Genomic DNA, 20,524 nt, shown 5'->3' with positions numbered 1-20,524 from the left:
CATTTTTATAGTTCCTTAGCGGCTAAGTAATCTATTTTCGGATCCGATAGGATCCAATGGGATACTCATTACATGTTTAATATGCATTTATATAAACCGGTCCGTAATTTGGACGCGTGCTTATTTTCGTGTTTGTCGAGTTACTCGTTTTATCTCGTTTTATGTGTGTTAAATGTATTTTATGTGTTTTCGAGATATTCTGTTAAATTAGGAAGCATTTCTATTTTTCAAAAAAATTAACAGATCGGGACCCCAACGGGATGTCAGAGCCCACAAATTCTATGTTTTTATTTTTATAGAATCATTCGTATTTTAAATACCCAGTAATTTTATATTTTTGGATTATTCGCAATTTCGGGGGAATTTTGATATAAATTTTGTATTTTATGGCTTTTAAAATTATTCCCGATAATTATTCTTTTGGGGCTTAATTATTTAATTAAAAGATAAAAACACCCTTAATTAATTATAGGGGTATAATTTTTTGTAAATATAAATAGCCTAAATGATTATTATATTTTTTTTGATTTTTTTTAAAAAAACAAAAGTCCAAGAACAAGTTGGGGGTGTTCTTGAACCTGAGAATCAATTTACTGATTTCAAGTGATTCTGATTTCCGGTTTCAAAGCTCGAGTAACAGAATTAAAGCTCTGATCGAGCTCTTCGTGTTAATATCAATTTCAGTAACCGAAGGTAATCGAATTGTAAATTCGATTTTATGTTCATAAACTTAAATTTGAGTTTTTGGATTTCTGTTAATTTTTGAGTGTTTTTGTTGTTATAGATAGCTTTAAAACGACCAGGAGAGTCGATTCATGTGTTTATTTGATTTGTTTTAGTTCAGTAATGAATAATCCGAATTTTGGTTTTTATAGAATTTTTGATTTGATTTTTAGAAATATTCTTGAATTGCTGATTGTGTTTGATGATATGGATAGATTGTAAATGCTTAGAGGGTTAATTTGAGCTATAAACCGCGTTGTTTGGTTTAGAAATCATTAAAATCGTGAACTCACCAGAGTTTTCTCAAGCTCGCCGGAATTTCTCTTTATTTTCGGCCGGAGCGGTTGTTTGAGTGTTGGGTTATTATTAATGGTATAAACGACTCCCTGGGACTGTGTTGATTCGCGTAGGGTGAAAACGGTGTAAAACCCCGTGGTTTTGGGTCACCTTCGGGCTTCTGTGCTCAGTTCGCCGGATTCTGGGCTCCTTTCCCCGTTCCGGTGAGCTGTTCTTGAGCTACGGTCATCTCTCTCGGGATGCCGCCGTCTGATCCTTCCCAACATATTTTTCCATTCTAATTTTTTTTTAACAAATTCTTTTTACTTTTAATTAAAAATCCTTTTTCCTATTTTTAAAAATCAATTTAGTTATTTCTAAAAATTATTTAATAATTATTTTAAATTCTAAAAATTATTTTCCTAATTGTTTTAAATTCCAAAAATTATTTCTTTTATTATTTTCAAAAATCCATATTTGTTTTAATTATTTAAAATTTATTTTAATTATTTATTTATAGATTTAATAAATTGGTTAATTATTTAATCAATTAATTTTATTTATAAATAGTTAAATAAAATACAATTATTTATAATTAATTAAAATAAATCCTAAAAATTGTTTTAAGCTTTTAAAAATTATATTTTGGTATTCAAAAATCAATTAATATTATTATTAATTGTTTTATTTTCATTTAATTCTTATTTTGTTCATAATAAATAAATCGTTCGTCCGTTTACTACGAAACGAACGCGTATAGACTCAGAAAAACATTTCGCTTTCAATAAAAATACTTTCAAAACCTAATTTCTTTTGTATAGCAATGTCATGTGATTTACGAGTCATTCTAAGTCAATTTTTGAGCGATAAATCATATTTTGACCTGATGTCAGTTTTAAACGTACCGAGTCGAACCTTTTGACAAACTGAATCATGTGTTTTATTAATTATGTGATATGTGAGATACGTGTTTACGTGCCATATGAATTACGTGTGTACGTGGCTCAAGATTCTTGTGTTGAATGTTATAATTATGTGCGGGCTATCGTATGTGTAGATGATAGGATTTTGATGCGCAGTTCGTCGATTAATTATCATTTAGACGATTAAAGTGTTATCTTATAATTATAGATGCGGATCATTCGAGACAATCAGAACCAGACGTTGGATAAAGAGTGGAATAGAATGGTATTGGATATCTGGCTTCCAGCAATCACATGAGCAGCATATCAGTAAAGTGTTGAAATAAAAGATGGTGATGCCATAAGATGTCAGAATGAAGGATTGTGTTATTGCGAGTGTGACTAACTGCTAAAAACCCAAAAGCAAGTATCCCTATTGTTATGGATAAAAAACCAAGGTATTACTTGCTGTATTTAATACTAAGATTCGGGAGCTCAAGGCCTTTAATGGCTGCTCTCGTGTTTCGTGACTCAATCTGCCTTTACGAGATGCCTACGTATCTCTGTGAATTAGAGAATCAAGCCAAAAAACGTAGTTCTGATTGGTGGGGGTGAGACCCCTTATATAGATGTGGGAGTCCTTGAATTGGACTTGGTATAGGAGACTTGGTGGACAAGCCTCTGAATTAGGATAGACTTAGGAGTCCTAGGAAGTAGGAAGCTGATTCCTTATCCTTTTAGGTCCCCTTGAGGCTAATCTATAAGGATTTATATCCTTATCGGGACTCTTCTCAATAGCTGATTTTTCCCTTATTAATTAATTACGAAATTAATTAATAATTAGGGCTTTTGGGCCTTTTTTATTCCATCAGGCCTGATCTGGTCCATCAGGCTTAACCTTTCTGGTCTGAGTTTCATATATCTTTTTATTGGGCCTAGCAGCCCACAACTTGTACAATTAATGCAGTATTTAATTATACAATCATAATTTATTTATCCCTATCATTTGCCCCCCAACTTTTGGGAAACATTGAATAGGTTTCGCAGAAGTTAAGTCTATTTGTTCCCTTACAGGGTTTCGTTTTTCCGTAAAGTGTGGAGCGACCTACACGTTTACAATGAATTTTTCCTTTTATTTAGGAATTATTTTGATTTCCAGGAATTTTTCCCTTATTTCCGGGATTTTTCCCTAATTTCTGGATTTTTCCCTAATTTTTCTGGGATTTTCCCTAATTTTTCTGGGATTTTTCCTTATTTTTCTGGGATTTATCCTTAATTTCTGGATTTTTCCCTTATTTTCTGGATTTTTCCCTTAATTTCTGGGATTTATCCTTAATTTCTGGAATTTTCCCTTAATTTCTGGGATTTATCCTTAATTTCTGGATTTTTCCCTTAATTTCTGGATTTTTCCCTTAATTTCTGGGATTTATCCTTAATTTCTGGATTTTTCCCTTAATTTCTGGATTTTTCCCTTAATTTCTGGGATTTATCCTTAATTTCTGGAATTTTCCCTTAATTTCTGGATTTTTCCCTTAATTTCTTGGATTTATCCCTTAATTTCTGGGATTTATCTTTAATTTCTGGATTTTCCCCTTAATTTCTGGATTTTTCCCTTAATTTCTGGGATTTATCCTTAATTTTCTGGATTTATCCGTAATTTCTGGTTTAAAATGCATACAAAATTGATTAGGATGCAGAAGAAATTGATCAGGATTCAGCCAAATCGATCAGAATTCCTGCTCGATTTCGATCAGGATCCTGATCGAATTAACTCAGGATCTTACACTCTGGTCGACAGGATTCCTGATCGATTTCAATCAGGGCTCTGATCGAATTGATCTTCAAAGTGACACCCTAGTCGACTGTTACACGTGCTTAATCGATCAGGATTCCTGATCGATTTCGATCAGGACTCTGATCGAATTAAGTGATTTTCTATCATTCTGATCGAATGGAATATCGATCAGGATTTTCTTCTGTGTCGATCAGGACTCTGATCGATCTTAGGGGATTTCTTCCCTCCTGTTCGAATAATATATCGACCAGGATTCTCTTTTGTATCGATCAGGACTCTGATCGGATTTAGGGGATTTCTTCCCTTCTGTTCGAATAATATATCGATCAGGATTCTCTCTTGTATCGATCAGGACTCTGATCGATCTTAGGGGATTTCTTCCCTTCTGTTCGAATAATATATCGATCAGGATTCTCTCTTGTATCGATCAGGACTCTGATCGATCTTAGGGGATTTCTTCCCTTCTGTTCGAATAATATATCGATCAGGATTCTTTTTTGTATCGATCAGGACTCCGATCGATCCAGTTTAAAACTCTGGTCGATTTTTGACCATTCATTTTCCATATGAGCTTCTAGATTATTCCTGATATTTCTAGTAGACGGGCTTTTAGGTTGGGCCTGGCTAAATGGGCCTAGAAACGCCTCGTATTCCGAGCTTTTCGCCTATATAAGTGTAGTGTGAAGTGAGAATCCTCACTTCACTTCTCATTTCTCATTTTCTTCTACAAACTTCTCTAGAGTTCTCCCTTTGAGTAGGCGATTTCCGGCGAGCACACAGCCACCGTAGCTCCACCATTCTCAAGTATTTCTGGGTTTCAAGCTTTTAAACGAAGTATATCAATGGCGGACCGCGACTTGGCTCGTTTGCAGAAGATGAATGTCTCTAAGAGAGGTACAAACATTCAAATTCAATCTCCATATACTTCTCTCATTGACATGATTAACTCGAGAGGTGATGAATATCCTTCTCTATCTGAGTTAGATTCGTATAATCATGGTAACACTTTTCATGAGTTAGATGGTAGAATAGAGTCTATGAACACCCTGTACAGACTTCCACCCCACCTTAGGATCACTCCAGCCGCCCCTGGGGATAGGACTTGTAATTGGGAGGGGGATACCCTGTTCATTTATCGAGGAGCCCTGACCGCAGGTCTTAGGTTCCCATTCCACGAATTTATTCCTCGTTTATTAGCCGATGTACAAATCAACCCTTGTCAACTCCCTCCCAACGCCTGGAGGAATATTATCTGTTTTATGGTCCTTTGTCTCAGGAATAACTTCCCTCTTTCCGTAGCTGTCTTTAGGAAAGTTTTCCAATTCTATAATAGCTCCATGAGTCAACCGGGATGGGTTTTAATTCGCCAACGACCCAAAGTTCCCCATATCTTTGATAGTAACTCTATAGTCGAGAACAACCCTAAATGGAGGGATGAGTTTGTGAGGCTGACCTGGGCTGGGGGTGATTGGGCCACACTCTTCCGTAGGCCATTTTGCAAGGTATCAGATGGTAGTCCTGGTAGTATCAGATTGACTGATGAGGAGGAGGTGGCCTACCAGGCCTTAATTTCAGATGATGGGAAAACGGATACCTGGACCCTTTTAGAGGAGTTTTCCTTGAAGAAAGTTGGTCTCTCCCAGGCCAGTGATAAGGGTAAATTTATACCTGCGTAATTATTTTTCCTTCTCTTTAATCGCACTTTTTCTTTTTTTTTTCTGGATTTTAATGTTCCTTCTACTTTTCCTTTCAGCTTGCGAGGCCATCAATAATGTTAACAGGCCTAAGGAGGGGGAGTCAGGCCGTCAGAAAAGGGCCAAGCTAAACAGGGACCCTAGGAGCAAACCTGACGGTCCTTCTTTTCTTAAGCCCCACGTCCCGGTGGTCGAGCTGGGGGACGATGTGGATCCTCCACTTAAGGCACATTCCTTCAGGCCTAACTGGGGCTTCAGGAGGAGCGATACGGTGGTTGGATCCACCAAACACGCTAAAGATTGGTCTTATCACTCCGTCACTCCCCATGACTTTACTGACATTGTTACGGGGAGTGATATTGAGACTATTGAGCTTCTGGGTTCTCAAGCCCAAGCTGCGGTAATTTTCTTTCTCTCCTTCTTTGAATCCCAACTTTCTTGTATTCTAACGAACTTGTGCTAACTCATACATATTTCTTTGCAGAGTAATACCTACTTCCAGGCGGCCCTCCATCAGGCTAGGTCCTGGAAGGGTAACTCAGATGGGTTTGAGAAAGAGATGAAGAAATGGGAGGAGAGAGCCAAGGTCCTGGAGAAGAAGCTGGACACGAAGAAAGAGGAGCTGGCTCAGGCTCATTCCGAGTTGGTGAAACTTAGGAGCGATAAGGATAAGCTCATCGATGACTACATGGATTCTGACAAGTTTAAGAATCTCATGGAGATTCATGATGAGGGTCTTTATTCCCTACAGTTTACTCAGGGATGGGACGCGGCCGTGAAGGCGGTTTATGAGAAGTACCCGGGCTTAGTCGACCCTAAGGACTTTATAAGTCCTGAGCAGGCTGAGTCGGAGGACATCATAGATGCCCTCTTTAACTCCCCTCAGCCAGATGATCGCATTTTGGATCCTAACACTGCTTCTCCTCCCGCTTCTCCTGCGAAGGACGCTGAAGGCGCTGATAAGGAGAAAGAGAATGAAGGCTCCCACATGGAGGAGTAGTTTTTCTATTCTGTAATTTGATCCTTAATTTATGTCTGGACTTTTGTTTGTATCAGATCTTATTACCCTCCGGGGTTATTTTATATGCTTCTTTCCTTATTCGCATTTTTCTCCTTTATCTTTCTGATACTTTAATATGCATTCAAGCTTGAACTAATTGGCCACACCAGTGTTATCACAACTCAAACATCCATAGGTTGAAATAATTTCGATTTCTTCAGTTTGAAGTCTGGTTTTTCAAAACCTTACATAGCATGGGTTCGACCCTAATCAATAATAACTAAAAAAGAAAAATACTATGCAAACAAAGCTTCAAGGTGCTTTAAAACCTACTTGTCATAATGACAAGTGAGAATCGTACTTCGACCATCTTACACGTAGTAAACCTTCAGGTTTTGTGCGTGCCAGGTTCTCGGGACTTCAAAACCATCCATAGTCTCCAGCTTGTAGGTTCCTCTACCCTGAATGCTCTTGACTCTATACGGCCCTTCCCAATTTGGGGCAAGCTTTCCTTTCTGTCCGACACCAGAAGCCTCTATTTTTCTCAAGACTAGGTCACCTTGTTTGAAAAACCTCTCTTTAACCCTTAGGTTGTAGTAGAATGAAGCCTTTTTCTGATATTCTACTATCTTTGCGTGTGCTTTATCTCGCACTTCATCAATTAAATCCAGGGCTAATCTCTGCCCTTCCTCATTTTCTTTCTCATCGAAGGCCTGAATCCTTGGAGAGGAATGTGATATCTCCACGGGAACTACTGCTTCCGCCCCATATGCCAACATGAAAGGAGTTGCATCTGTCGTGACTCTACAAGTAGTCCTGTAGGCCCATAATATTGGAAGTATCTCATCTACCCAATTATTTCTTGACTTCTCGATCCTCTTCTTTAGTCCATCCAGGATTATCCGATTTGCTACCTCCGCTTGCCCATTGGCTTGCGGGTGAGCCACAGAGGTGAACCGTAACTCAATTTCATTTTCTTCGCAATACTTCTTGAATTCCTCGTTGTTGAATTGTGTTCCATTGTCAGTGACGAGGATACGGGGAATTCCATATCGGCACATAATGTTTTCCCACAGGAATTGTGTAACCTGCTTAGTTGTGATTTTGGCCAAAGGTTTGGCTTCGATCCACTTGGTGAAATAATCAATGGCTACAATCAGAAACTTCCTTTGTGCTGTGGCCATAGGAAAAGGCCCTAGAATATCCATCCCCCACATAGCAAAGGGAATAGGTGAGTTGATAGAGGTCAGCATCTCGGGGGGTTGTCTGGCGACTGGTGCATGCTTCTGACAACGATCACACTTCTTTACATATTCTTTGGCATCAGCCATCATTTCTGGCCAATAGAAGCCTAAACGAGTTATCTTATGAGCCAAGGCCCTGCCCCCCAAGTGTTGCCCACAAATACCTCCATGCACTTCCTCAAGAGCTAAGCGTGCCTCATCGGGCCTGAGACACCTCAAGTAAGGAACCACGAAAGATCTTTTATATAGAATCCCATCTATCAAAGAGTACCTTAGTGCTCGAACAGTTAACTTCCGTGCCTAATTGTATCGCTTGGCAACCAACCGGTCTGAATGTGAGCCTTGATGGGATCAATCCATGACGTCCCCAAGCCTACGGGAGCCACAAGCTTAACATCTATGCTTCGTGTCTTCAAAACACGGAAGTACACACTTCCTGAACTTTCTTCAATCTCGGATGAAGCAAACTTTGATAGCGCATCTGCTTTAGCATTTTCTTCCCTTGGAATGTGTTCAACATGGCATTCATTAAATTGGGTCATCACAGCCCTTACTAGGCGAACATACTTTGCCATCGTATCATCCCTTGCTTCAAATTCTCCCTTTACCTGGGATATGATCAACTTCGAGTCTCCACGGACCTTTAAGTTTTTGACTCTAAGTGTCCCAGCTAGACCAAGGCCAGCAATCAGGGCTTCATACTCTGCCTCATTGTTTGTGGTTGGGAAGTCTAGCTTCATGGCATACTCAATTAAGAATCCATCAGGGCTTTGCAAAACCAACCCTGCTCCACTGGAATTTGTTTTTGATGCTCCATCAAAATAGAGAACCCAATATTCTTTCTCCTTGTCCCCATTGTCGACTCCCTTGTCTTGAGGTGTGGTATCTTCCTGCCCCCCAACTTCTTGGTTGGGTATGGTACATTCCACCACGAAGTCAGCTAGTGCCTGGGCTTTTATGGCCATACGTGGCTTATACTTGAAATCGAACTCTCCCAATTCTATTGCCCACTTAATCAGTCTCCCACTTGCTTTGGGACTGTGAATGATATTTCTCAGTGGCTGATTTGTTAGCACTTCAATTTGGTGAGCTTGAAAATAAGGACGCAGCTTTCTTGAAGCCATTATCAAGGCTAAAGCGAATTTCTCAATGGCTGAATAATTCAATTCAGCACCATGCAAAATTTTGCTGACATAGTATACGGGTTTCTGGACTTTTAGTTCCTCCTTAACCAACACCGCGCTCAAGGCGCTTTCTGAAACAGCCAAGTACAAGAATAAAACTTCACCCAGAACTGGCTTGGCCAACAACGGGGCCTGGCCCATATACTTCTTTAACTCTTCAAATGCCTTCTGATTTTCCTCACTCCATACAAAGTCTTTAATGTTCTTTAATGACTTGAAGAATGACAAGCACTTGTCTCCTGACTTGGAGATGAATCGTCCTAGCGCAGCAACCCTTCCTGTGAGTTTCTGAACATCCTTGACAGTTTTTGGGGGTTCCATGTCCAGGATTGCCTTTATTTTATCGGGGTTAGCCTCAATTCCCCTCTTTGAGACCATCAATCCCAAGAATTTTCCAGATCCTACTCCGAAAGCACACTTCGTGGGATTCAACATCATCTTGTGGTACCTCAGGACCTCAAAAGCTTCCCTCAAATGGGTTATATGATCAGTCTTTACTAGACTCTTGACTAGCATGTCATCAACATAGACTTCCATAGTCTTCCCAATAAGATCCTTAAAAATTCTATTCACCAACCTTTGATAGGTGGCTCCTGCATTCTTGAGACCAAACGCCATAACAAGATAACAATAAACACCAAAGTCAGTGATAAATGATACCTTTGGAATGTCATCCTTATGCATTTTGATCTGGTTGTATCCGCTAAACCCATCCATGAAACTCAGCATCTCATGTCCAGCGGTAGCATCAATCAAAGTATCAATTCTAGGCAGCGGAAAACAGTCTTTGGGGCATGCATCATTCAGATCGGTGAAGTCTATACACATCCTCCACTTTCCATTAGCCTTCTTCACCATTACAGGGTTTGCTAACCACTCCGGAAATTGAATCTCCTCAATGAAACCAGCCTCTAAGAGCTTTTCCACTTCCTGCTTTATAGCCTCTTGTCTTTCCGGGGCAAAATTTCTTTTCTTTTGTTTCACTGTCTTCCGACTTGGATCCACGTTTAGCTTGTGAGTAATTAACTCCGGGTCTATGCCTGGCATATCAGCTGCTGACCATGCAAACACATCACTATTTTCTTGCAAAAATTTCACTAACTTCCCTCTAAGGGGCTCCTCTAATGTGGCTCTAATGAAAGTCATCCTCTCAGGATTCTTGGGATCTAAAGGAACCGAAACCAATTCTTCTGCTGGCCTTCCTCTATTCTCATCATTTTCTCGAACATCCATATCTTCAATAGGAAGAACCTGCCCCCCGACTCCATCTGCCCTCAAAGAGGCCACATAACAGCTTCTAGCCATTTTTTGATCTCCTCTCTCTTCTCCAATCCCGTTTCGGGTGGGAAACTTCATGACTGAATGGTAGGAAGAGGGGACTGCCTTGAAGGCATGTATCCCTGTTCTCCCCATGATAGCATTATAAGTTGAACTAGCCTTTACCACTACGAAATCCAGCATCTGCGTTGCTTGCCTTGGCTCCGTACCTATGGTGGTTGGCAACTTGATTATCCCTTCCACAGGACATTCTACTCCAGCAAATCCATATATCGGCATGTCGGTTGGTGTTAACTGGGAGTCGTTATACCCCATCCTTAGAAAGGTGTCGTGGAGCAAGATATCCACAGAAGCACCATTATCCACAAGGACCCTCTTAACCGGGCTATTTCCTATTATTGGTGTTATGACCAGCGGGTCGTCATGGGGAAACTTCACACCCTCTAGGTCGGAATCATCAAAAGCCAATGTTACTTCTGTCCTGACCCTCTTCGGGGCTTCTCCAACAATATGCATAACCTCTCTAGTATATGCCTTTCTGGAATTTTTGGACAATCCAGCAGCAGTTGGACCTCCAAAGATCGTGTTTATCACAGGCCCTTGAGGTCTCGGCCCTCCATAAATGGTGTTTATAACTGGTCCTCTAGGTTGGGGATTCCGCCCCTGATCATCTTGGTCCCTCCTACGATCTTCAAAGTTCTTCCTTCCATTATTATTTCTGTCCCCTCCATCTCCAGTATACTTATTCAATCTTCCTTTTCGAATCAAAAACTCAATTTCATCTTTCAACTGCCTACACTCATCGGTGTCATGGCCAACATCTTTGTGAAACCTGCAATACTTGCCCTTATCTAGCTTGGCGGGATCAGCCTTCAAGGGCTTAGGCCAGCGAATATCTCTATCTTTCTCAATCTCCATCAAAATCTGACTTCTGGGAGCATTCAGCTTAGCGTATTCAGTGAACTTTTGCCCAGGTCCTCCCTTCTTGGGGGTTGAATCAGGGTTTTGTTCGGTTCTAGGATATTTGTCCTTAGCGATATACTCCAAATCAGTTTTTCGTTTCTTGCCTCCAGTGGGCTCATTACTTACTACGGTCTTCCTCATACTTTCTTCAACCTTGATATACTTCCCTGCCCTCTCTTGGAGCTGCAACATGCTCTCAGGGGGTCGTTTGGCCAAAGACATCTTAAAAAACTCATCCCTAGTTCCTTGTTGCAATGCTATCATGGCTACCTTATCATCAAGATCTGGGACTTTTAAAGCCTCCTTTGTAAAACGATTCAGGTAATCTCTTAAGGATTCCTTAGCTCCCTGCACAAGACTCATAAGAGATGCTGAACTTTTCTCATGGACTCTTCCACTGATGAATTGCTTAATAAAAGCCTGACTTAGTTCTCTGAATGATCCAATAGAATTTGGGGGTAGGCGACTGTACCATCTTTGAGCCATACCCGACAGGGTTTGAGGAAAGGCCCGACATTTTATAGCATCATTCACGGGTTGCAGCAGCAGTGCATTAGAGAATGTCCTAACATGATTAGCGGGGTCTCCCGTGCCATCATAGGCTTTGATAGTGGGCATCTTGAATTTCCTTGAGATATGGGCATTCATTATCTCTTCTGTGAAGGGTGGAGTTGGATCATCAGGATCTCCAAGGGGAAGGAGATTGCTTGGATCAGTTCTTGGGACAGCAGCCCTTCTTCTTACCGGACCATCCAGGTCTATGATAGGAGGAGGATTTCTCCCCTAGGTGGTATGTGGGTTCTGGTGGCTTGGTGAGCCTCCAAGTCACGCCTCAGCCTTTGGATTTCAGCCTCATGAGCCCTGAACTTTTCCTGCACTTCTTGGGGATTCGCCCCTGGGGTGCTTTGGGGGCGTTGCCTTCCATCGGCCATTGGCTCTTTTCCAGGACGCCTCCTTCTCGGGGCCACTTCATCATCCGAAGATTCGGAGTCTCTCTCAGTGTATGGACCAGAAAATTCCCGATCCTCAGGGATAGGATCCAAACCTCGTATATAGGGGGGCGACCGCCCTCGTGCTTCGCTTCGCCCAGTATATCCACTTCCTCCAACCTCAGGGTGAAGGGGCATCCCATAAGAGGGGTTAGTAGTAACAATAGTTGAATATTCATACCCGACGGGTCGAGAATTCACAGGTATATGTATTTGTTGAACTTGAGGATTCGTACCTTGAATAATCGGGGGAGTTGTCCCTTGTGGCTGAGGATGAGTTGCCCCTGTCTGGGCTTCCCCCTGAGTAGATGCATAAGTTGAATGGGGAGGAACCTCCACGGTTGATGAAATCACCTGGGTTGTCCCTGATGGTGTTCCCTCCTCCAGAGTGCTGGTTGTTCTCCGTGTTCTCGCCATGGTTGTTGTTGCGTTTTTCCCACAGACGGCGCCAAATGTTATGGATAAAAAACCAAGGTATTACTTGATGTATTTAATACTAAGATTCGGGAGCTCAAGGCCTTTAATGGCTGCTCTCGTGTTTCGTGACTCAATCTGCCTTTACGAGATGCCTACGTATCTCTGTGAATTAGAGAATCAAGCCAAAAAACGTAGTTCTGATTGGTGGGGGTGAGACCCCTTATATAGATGTGGGAGTCCTTGAATTGGACTTGGTATAGGAGACTTGGTGGACAAGCCTCTGAATTAGGATAGACTTAGGAGTCCTAGGAAGTAGGAAGCTGATTCCTTATCCTTTTAGGTCCCCTTGAGGCTAATCTATAAGGATTTATATCCTTATCGGGACTCTTCTCAATAGCTGATTTTTCCCTTATTAATTAATTACGAAATTAATTAATAATTAGGGCTTTTGGGCCTTTTTTATTCCATCAGGCCTGATCTGGTCCATCAGGCTTATCCTTTCTGGTCTGAGTTTCATATATCTTTTTATTGGGCCTAGCAGCCCACAACTTGTACAATTAATGCAGTATTTAATTATACAATCATAATTTATTTATCCCTATCACCTATCATCACGTATTTGTTGGATTTTAATCGCAGCAGAAGCATGGTAAAACACTTTTACATCTATAAAATCCAAATAATAGCATATAAATCGTGATTAAAACATATGAATCGATTACTAACCTTTAATAGCGATCCAAAAGCAACGATCGGAGATCCTTAGCTGTTGCTCCTCAAACGTGAAGCACTCCACCGGTATCCACCAAGAAAACGATGCTAAGGAGGAGGAGGAGGTGGAGAGAATTAGGTTTTTCTAAAAAATTTGGGTTAGAATGAAAATAGGGTTTATAATAGTATATTTATAGGCAAAATTTTCAGCTGAACTTTTCCCATAAAATATTATTATTATTATTAACCTTTTATTATTCACATTAATAATTAAAACACCTTTTAATTATTAATCCTTTTTCTAAACACTTTAGAAATAATTCTCTCTCTTGATTTAATTTCCAAAAAAAAATAAATTCTTAATTAATAATATTAAGAACTTTTATTAATTAATTTATAATCAATTAAATCTCATTTAATCAATTATTAAATTTGCCAATTAATTATTTATTTCATAAATAAATAATTATTAGCCATTATTAATTAATTCCTCCACCATTAAATCATTCTCTTTTATGGTGTGACCCTGTATGTTCAATATTAAGCCGGTAGTAGAAATAAATAATAATAAAACTATTTTATCATTATTTATAGAAATTCTCTAATTTATTAAATATGATTAATTAATTAATCATATCTATTCTACATCGTGAGGGATACTTCTCAACATATCGCGACTATCCGAATAATACGAATTCACTGCTTAGAATACCAAGAACCTATTCAGTGAATAGTTACCGTACAATTAACTCCTTCTACCCTGTAATGTCCTGATTAAATACAAGGCATGGATCTTGTGTCAAGCCTATCTAATTTAATCATTTGCTTTCCCATTTACTATGCTCAGTTCTATGTAAATTAGAAACTCCTTTCTAATTTCATTCATTCTGGCCAGAGATTCCTGAACTAGTATAAGTGGATCAGCCTTGAACATTCTCTTCCTTCACTGGAAGGGGTAGATCATTTATTGATCATACACTATCTTCGTGTACAAATTCCTATACCCAGTAGAGCCCTAATAATTGTCCCTGGAGACTAAGAACTAAACCAAATCATAGTTTAGTGTACACAAGATGACTATGATGACCTCAAGTCTAAGGATACTTGTACAACTATCATTATGTGAACAACTGCTAACACGTGAGTGAACTCCATCAGTTGTTCAGCTGTGCGAGTCATGTTTAGTGAACTTATTCTATAATAAGCACCTACATACTAGCTATAGTGTCACCACACAAATATCTATGAGAACAGACATCCTTCATAATGAAGCAAGCATAGTATGTACCGATCTTTGCGGATTATTAATTACCAGTTAGTAATCCTATGACCAGGAACTATTTAAGTTTAGAGTTATCATCTGTTTAGGTCTCACTATTATGATCTCATCATAATCCATAAAAATCTTTACTCTAAACTATGGTATATCTTATTTAAACACTTAAATAGATAGAGTCCGTAATAAAAAAACAAAACAAGTCTTTAATTAATATCAATGAAATCAAAACAGATTACATAAAAAGTTATTCCTAAATCCTCATACATGATTGGACTTAGGACAGATATCTTTCAATCTCCCACTTGTACTAAAGCCAATAACTCTGGTATCTAATACCCATCCTGTCTTTGTGACGATCAAAGTGACTATGAGAAAGTGGCTTTGTGAGTGGGTCTGCTACGTTGTTATGTGTGTCTACTCTCTCGACATTGACATCTCCTCTTTCAACAATCTCCCTAATAAGATGAAAGCGTCGCAGGACATGTTTGGAATTTTTATGAGACTTAGGTTCCTTGGCTTGTGCTATTGCTGCGTTGTTATCACAATACAACACAATAGGCTCTTCAACGCTAGGAACAACTCCCAACTCAGAAACAAATTTCCTCATCCAAACAGCTTCTTTTGTAGCCTCACTTGCAGCTATATATTCTGCTTCCGCTGTGGAGTCAGCCGTTGTTGACTGTTTGGAACTCTTCCAACTTATCGCACCACCATTCAGAGTAAACACGTACCCTGACATGGATTTGCTATCACTCTCTGATTGAAAACTAGAGTTAGTATAATCCTCTATTTTCAACTCAGATTCACCACCAAAAACAAGAAAAATGTCCTGAGTCCTTCGCAAGTATTTAAGGATATTTTTCACCGCTTTCCAGTGGTCTTCACCTGGATTGGACTGATATCTGCTCGTTACACTAATTGAATAAGCAACATCAGGCCTTGTACACAACATCGCGTACATCATAGATCCTATTGCTGAAGCATAAGGAATCTTACTCATACGCTCTCTTTCGTCGGGTGTCTTAGGAGACATTTTTTCGGAAAGGGACACTCCATGACTCATCGGTATGAGACCTCTTTTCAAGTTTTCCATGCTAAACCTTTTAAGCACTTTCTGGATGTATATACCCTGGGTAAGACCTATCATTCTTCTACATCTATTTCTATAGATCTTCATACCGAGAATGTAGGATGTTTCTCCTAAGTCCTTCATGGTGAAGTTTTTTGATAGCCATACTTTGACTGATTGCAGCATCGGTATATCATTTCCTATAAGAAGTATGTCATCCACATACAATAACCACTAACCTTCTTGTAGACACATGGTTCATCTATGTTTTTGATAAATTCAAACTCTTTGATTGTCTCATCAAAACGGGTGTTCCATCTACGAGAAGCTTGCCTTAAACCATATATGGTTTGCAGCAGCTTACACACTAGGTGTTCATTTCCCTTGGAAAGAAAACCTTCTGGCTGTGTCATATACACTTCCTCCTCAAGTTCCCCATTGAGGAAGGCCGTTTTCACGTCCATTTGCCAGATCTCATAGTCGTAGTAAGCAGTAATCGCAAGCAAAATCCGAATTGATTTTAACAGGGCTACAGGAGAATAGGTTTCATCAAAGTCAATCCCTTGTCTTTGATTAAATCCTTTTGCCAGTAGCCTAGCCTTATAGGTCTCCACCTGGCCATCTGCTCCAATCTTTCTCTTATATACCCACTTGTACCCAATAGGCTTAACACCTTCAGGCACTTCAACCAGAGTTCATACTTGGTTGGTATACATAGATTCCATTTCGAATTTCATGGCACTTTGCCATTTCTCTGAGTCAACACTACTCATAGCCTCATTATAGGTCTTAGGGTCGTTTTCATCAATGATTGACAACTCATTGCCATTCTCAATGACAAGGCCATAATACCTCTCAGGTTGGCGAGACACTCTCTCTGACCTACGAATGGGCTGTTCCACAGAAGGTTGTTCAGTCTGAACAGGTGTTTCCACTTGAACCGTAGTAGTTTGTACTTCTTGAACTTCATCAAGTTCAATTTTGCTCCCACTATTTCCTTCAAGGATAAACTCCTTTTCCAAGAAGGTAGCATGTCTGGAGATAAACACCCGATGATCGGTGTAAAAGTAATACCCTAAAGTCTCTTTAGGATATCCCACAAAACTACATTTTACGGATCGAGATTCCAGCTTATCTGGGTCAACTTTCTTGACATAAGCTGGACATCCCAAATCTTAACATGTTTAAGACTCGGTTTCCTTTCTTTCCATATCTCATATGGAGTTTGAGGAACAGATTTGGAAGGAACCTTATTCAGTAAATATGCTGAGGTTTCCAATGCGTAACCCCATAGGAATACTGGAAGATTCGCATAGCTCATCATGGACCGAACCATGTCTAACAGAGTTCGATTTCTCGTTTCAGATACCCCATTCAACTGTGGAGTATATGGAGGAGTCCACTGGGAGACTATACCATTTTTTTGAGATAATCTAGAAACTCTCCATTCAAGTATTCACCACCTCGATCTGATCGAAGAGTTATAATACTGTGTTTGGTTTGTTTCTCCACTTTATGTTTATATTCCTTGAACTTTTCAAAGGCTTCAGACTTTTGTTTCATCAAATACACATATCTGAATCTAGATCTATCATCTATGAAAGTAATGAAGTACGAAAATCCACCCATGGCTTGCGTAGACATTGGTCCACATACATCTATGTGTACCAATCCTAGCAAATCTGCAGCCCTCTCTCCATGTCCACTAAATGGAGATTTGGTCATTTTACCCAATAGACAAGACTCGCATGTAAGATATGATTCAAAATCAAAGGGGTCTAGTAACCCTTCCTTATGCAATGTCCGAAGTCTATTTTCACTAATATGACCTAGCCTACAGTGCCATAAATAGGTCAGATTTTCATCATCTTGTTTTCTTTTATTAGTTTGTTCAATCTGAAGTAAATTATGCTCTACGTCACATACATACAGACCATTATTTAAAATTTCACGTCCATAAAAAACATTATCTCTAAGGATAGAACATTCATTATTCTTAATAATAAATGAAAAACCATCCAAATCCAACATAGGGATAGAAACAATATTCCTCACAATAGAGGGAACGTAATAACAATTATTCAAAACAATAGTCTTGCCCGTAGGCATATGTAAACTAAATGATCCTATAGATATGGCCGCAACCCTTGCTCCATTGCCCATACGTAGAATCACCTCATCTTTTTCAAGAGTCCTACATCCCTTTAGTCCTTGCAACAAATTGCAAATATGAGAACCACAGGCGGTATCTAATACCCAAGTAGAAATCTGACCTAGTGACATATTATCTTCGATCATGAACATGCCTGAATCAGAAGCGGTAGTCTTACTACCCTTCCTCTTCTTCAATTCTGCAAGGTAAACCTTGCAGTTTCTCTTCCAGTGCCCTAACTTGTTACAGTGAAAGCATACAGCTAAATTGGGATCAGTCATCTTGTGAGCATCTAGTATGCTCCTGAGTGATAGTGCAGAAGACATAATATAGTAAATCTGTAAATGATAAACACATAACAACACTTAGCAAATATTCAATTTCATTCCAAAACACTATATGAATCGGGTCTTTATTCATAAGTGGCTCCCACTAGTTTATCTAATTTATTCAACCCCCTATGTGAAAAATTAAGCATTCATAATGCTAGTGGGAATAGGGATCCTACATTCCATCATACAACCTCGGCTGTGGCACGAACCGCCATGTAATGTTCAATAGGCAGACAACTCTTGTCAATTACATCTTATGTTATTCCCTAATCAAACTTTAGCCTCTTGAATACTTGAGTCACGTCTGTGGCACGACAAACTCAAAACTCAATATTCTAAGTCAAGTCTAACCCAACATTCCGTACAATTGAATCAGTCTCCAACGGCCCACGGCTGTGGCACGTACCGACCTTTAGATTCTAATTCAATGTACACATCTCTATGTAATAGACAAGTATTTCTTATTTCGAAATCAAAGCCCTCGGCTGTAGCACGAACTGACAATGATTTAAAAATAAGAACTACTTTCTATCATGTTGGAAGGCTATGACCGACACAAGCCCGTTGTATCATTGGCCAATTACTACTTGATATTATTTAATTTTAGAGGGATTATATTATGTTACAATCATAATCATATTATAAAGAGATTCTTCCTTTTAAATTAAATATTTTAAATCAATAATCAATAGTCAGATGATTCCCAGATCGGGTGGAGCATTGTCAAGAGGCGTGACTTAATAACCCTTTCTTACAGATAGAAATCTTTTGTTGACAGAATCATCCTTTCTCTCATATTGAAAATTCATATTCAATTACGTGTTTCATAAACACAAGAATCTCATGATTGTATTCATAATATTATTATTAAGGTTATGAAACAATTTCACTATACTAGATTGTCTAACAAACGCCTTATTTTAATTTAAGTTCACCTAAATCTATCATCGCATGATAAACTAAGCATATATCACATATATAAACATGAATAAAAGACAAGGTAGGCATGTTATATCATCTAACATATTGGTCTAAGCATTATACATCTCTATGTATCACATGAAGCATTTAAAAACAATTAAAACAGTCAAAAACAGCTTTAAAACACTTCTGTTAGCTATAAAAAGTTTGAAACAATTTCTTAAAATATCATATAATATACCATTAGAAGCGACTCGAAAAGATGAATCCAACGGCACCAAAAACGCCCAATTCTGAGCTCCCACGCGCCCTCACGCGCCAAAAAACCTATGCTGACGTCAGCATTACGTCATCTGATGACGTCAGCATGACGTCAGCACTGCTTGACCAGCGCATGTCTGACACGCGCCACGCATGGCCCACCAGCGCGTGAGCCCCGTGCGCGTGCGCCAGTCGCGCGGTCCTTCCCCTGTTTACGCCAGTCGCCTCCTTTTCTTTCTCGATCGCCGTGTTGTTCTGCTCTTTTCTTTTACTGACAGCCGTGCCTCCATCATACAGCATTCAACACAGCAGATATATATATATACATACTTACAATTTATATATATATGATTATTTAATTACGAATTTAATTGCAACAACTTCAAAAATTCATAATAAATAATCTATACATCATAAAATTATAAAAAAAATACCCAGACGATCTACAACACTTGTAGAACCCAGATGAATATTCAAAATTCTTCTGAGAAACGATTTCTCATCAGTCATAATTAATCCATAATATAACTTGTAAAAATCATAATTAATTCATACAAGCACATAAAATTCTGAAATTTTTACCACAGATCTATATGCATACAACCTCTGCTCTGATACCATTGTTGGATTTTAATCGTAGCGGAAGCATGGTAAAACACTTTTACATCTATAAAATCCAAATAATAGCATATAAATCGTGATTAAAACATATAAATCGATTACTAACCTTTAATAGCGATCCAAAAGCAACAATCGGAGATCCTTAGCAGCTACTCCTCAAACGTGAAGCACTCCACCGGTATCCACCAAGAAAACGATACTAAGGAGGAGGAGGAGGTGGAGAGAATTAGGTTTTTCTAAAAAATTTGGGTTAGAATGAAAATAGGGTTTATAATAGTATATTTATAGGCAAAATTTTCAGCTGAAATTTTCCCATAAAATATTATTATTAACCCTTTATTATTCACATTAATAATTAAAACACCTTTTAATTATTAATCCTTTTTCTAAACACTTTAGAAATAATTCTCTCTCTTGATTTAATTTCTAAAAAAAAATTAAATTCTTAATTAATAATATTAAGAACTTTTCTTAATTAATTTATAATCAATTAAATCTCATTTAATCAATTATTAAATTTGCCAATTAATTATTTATTTCATAAATAAATAATTATTAGCCATTATTAATTAATTCCTCCACCATTAAATCATTCTCTTTCATGGTGTGACCCTGTAGGTTCAATATTAAGCCGATAGTAGAAATAAATAATAATAAAACTATTTTATCATTATTTATATAAATTCTCTAATTTATTAAATATGATTAATTAA

Source organism: Apium graveolens, chromosome 10, assembly GCF_009905375.1.
Source record: "Apium graveolens cultivar Ventura chromosome 10, ASM990537v1, whole genome shotgun sequence".
NCBI lineage: Eukaryota > Viridiplantae > Streptophyta > Magnoliopsida > Apiales > Apiaceae > Apium > Apium graveolens.
This window is presented reverse-complemented; position numbering follows the sequence as displayed.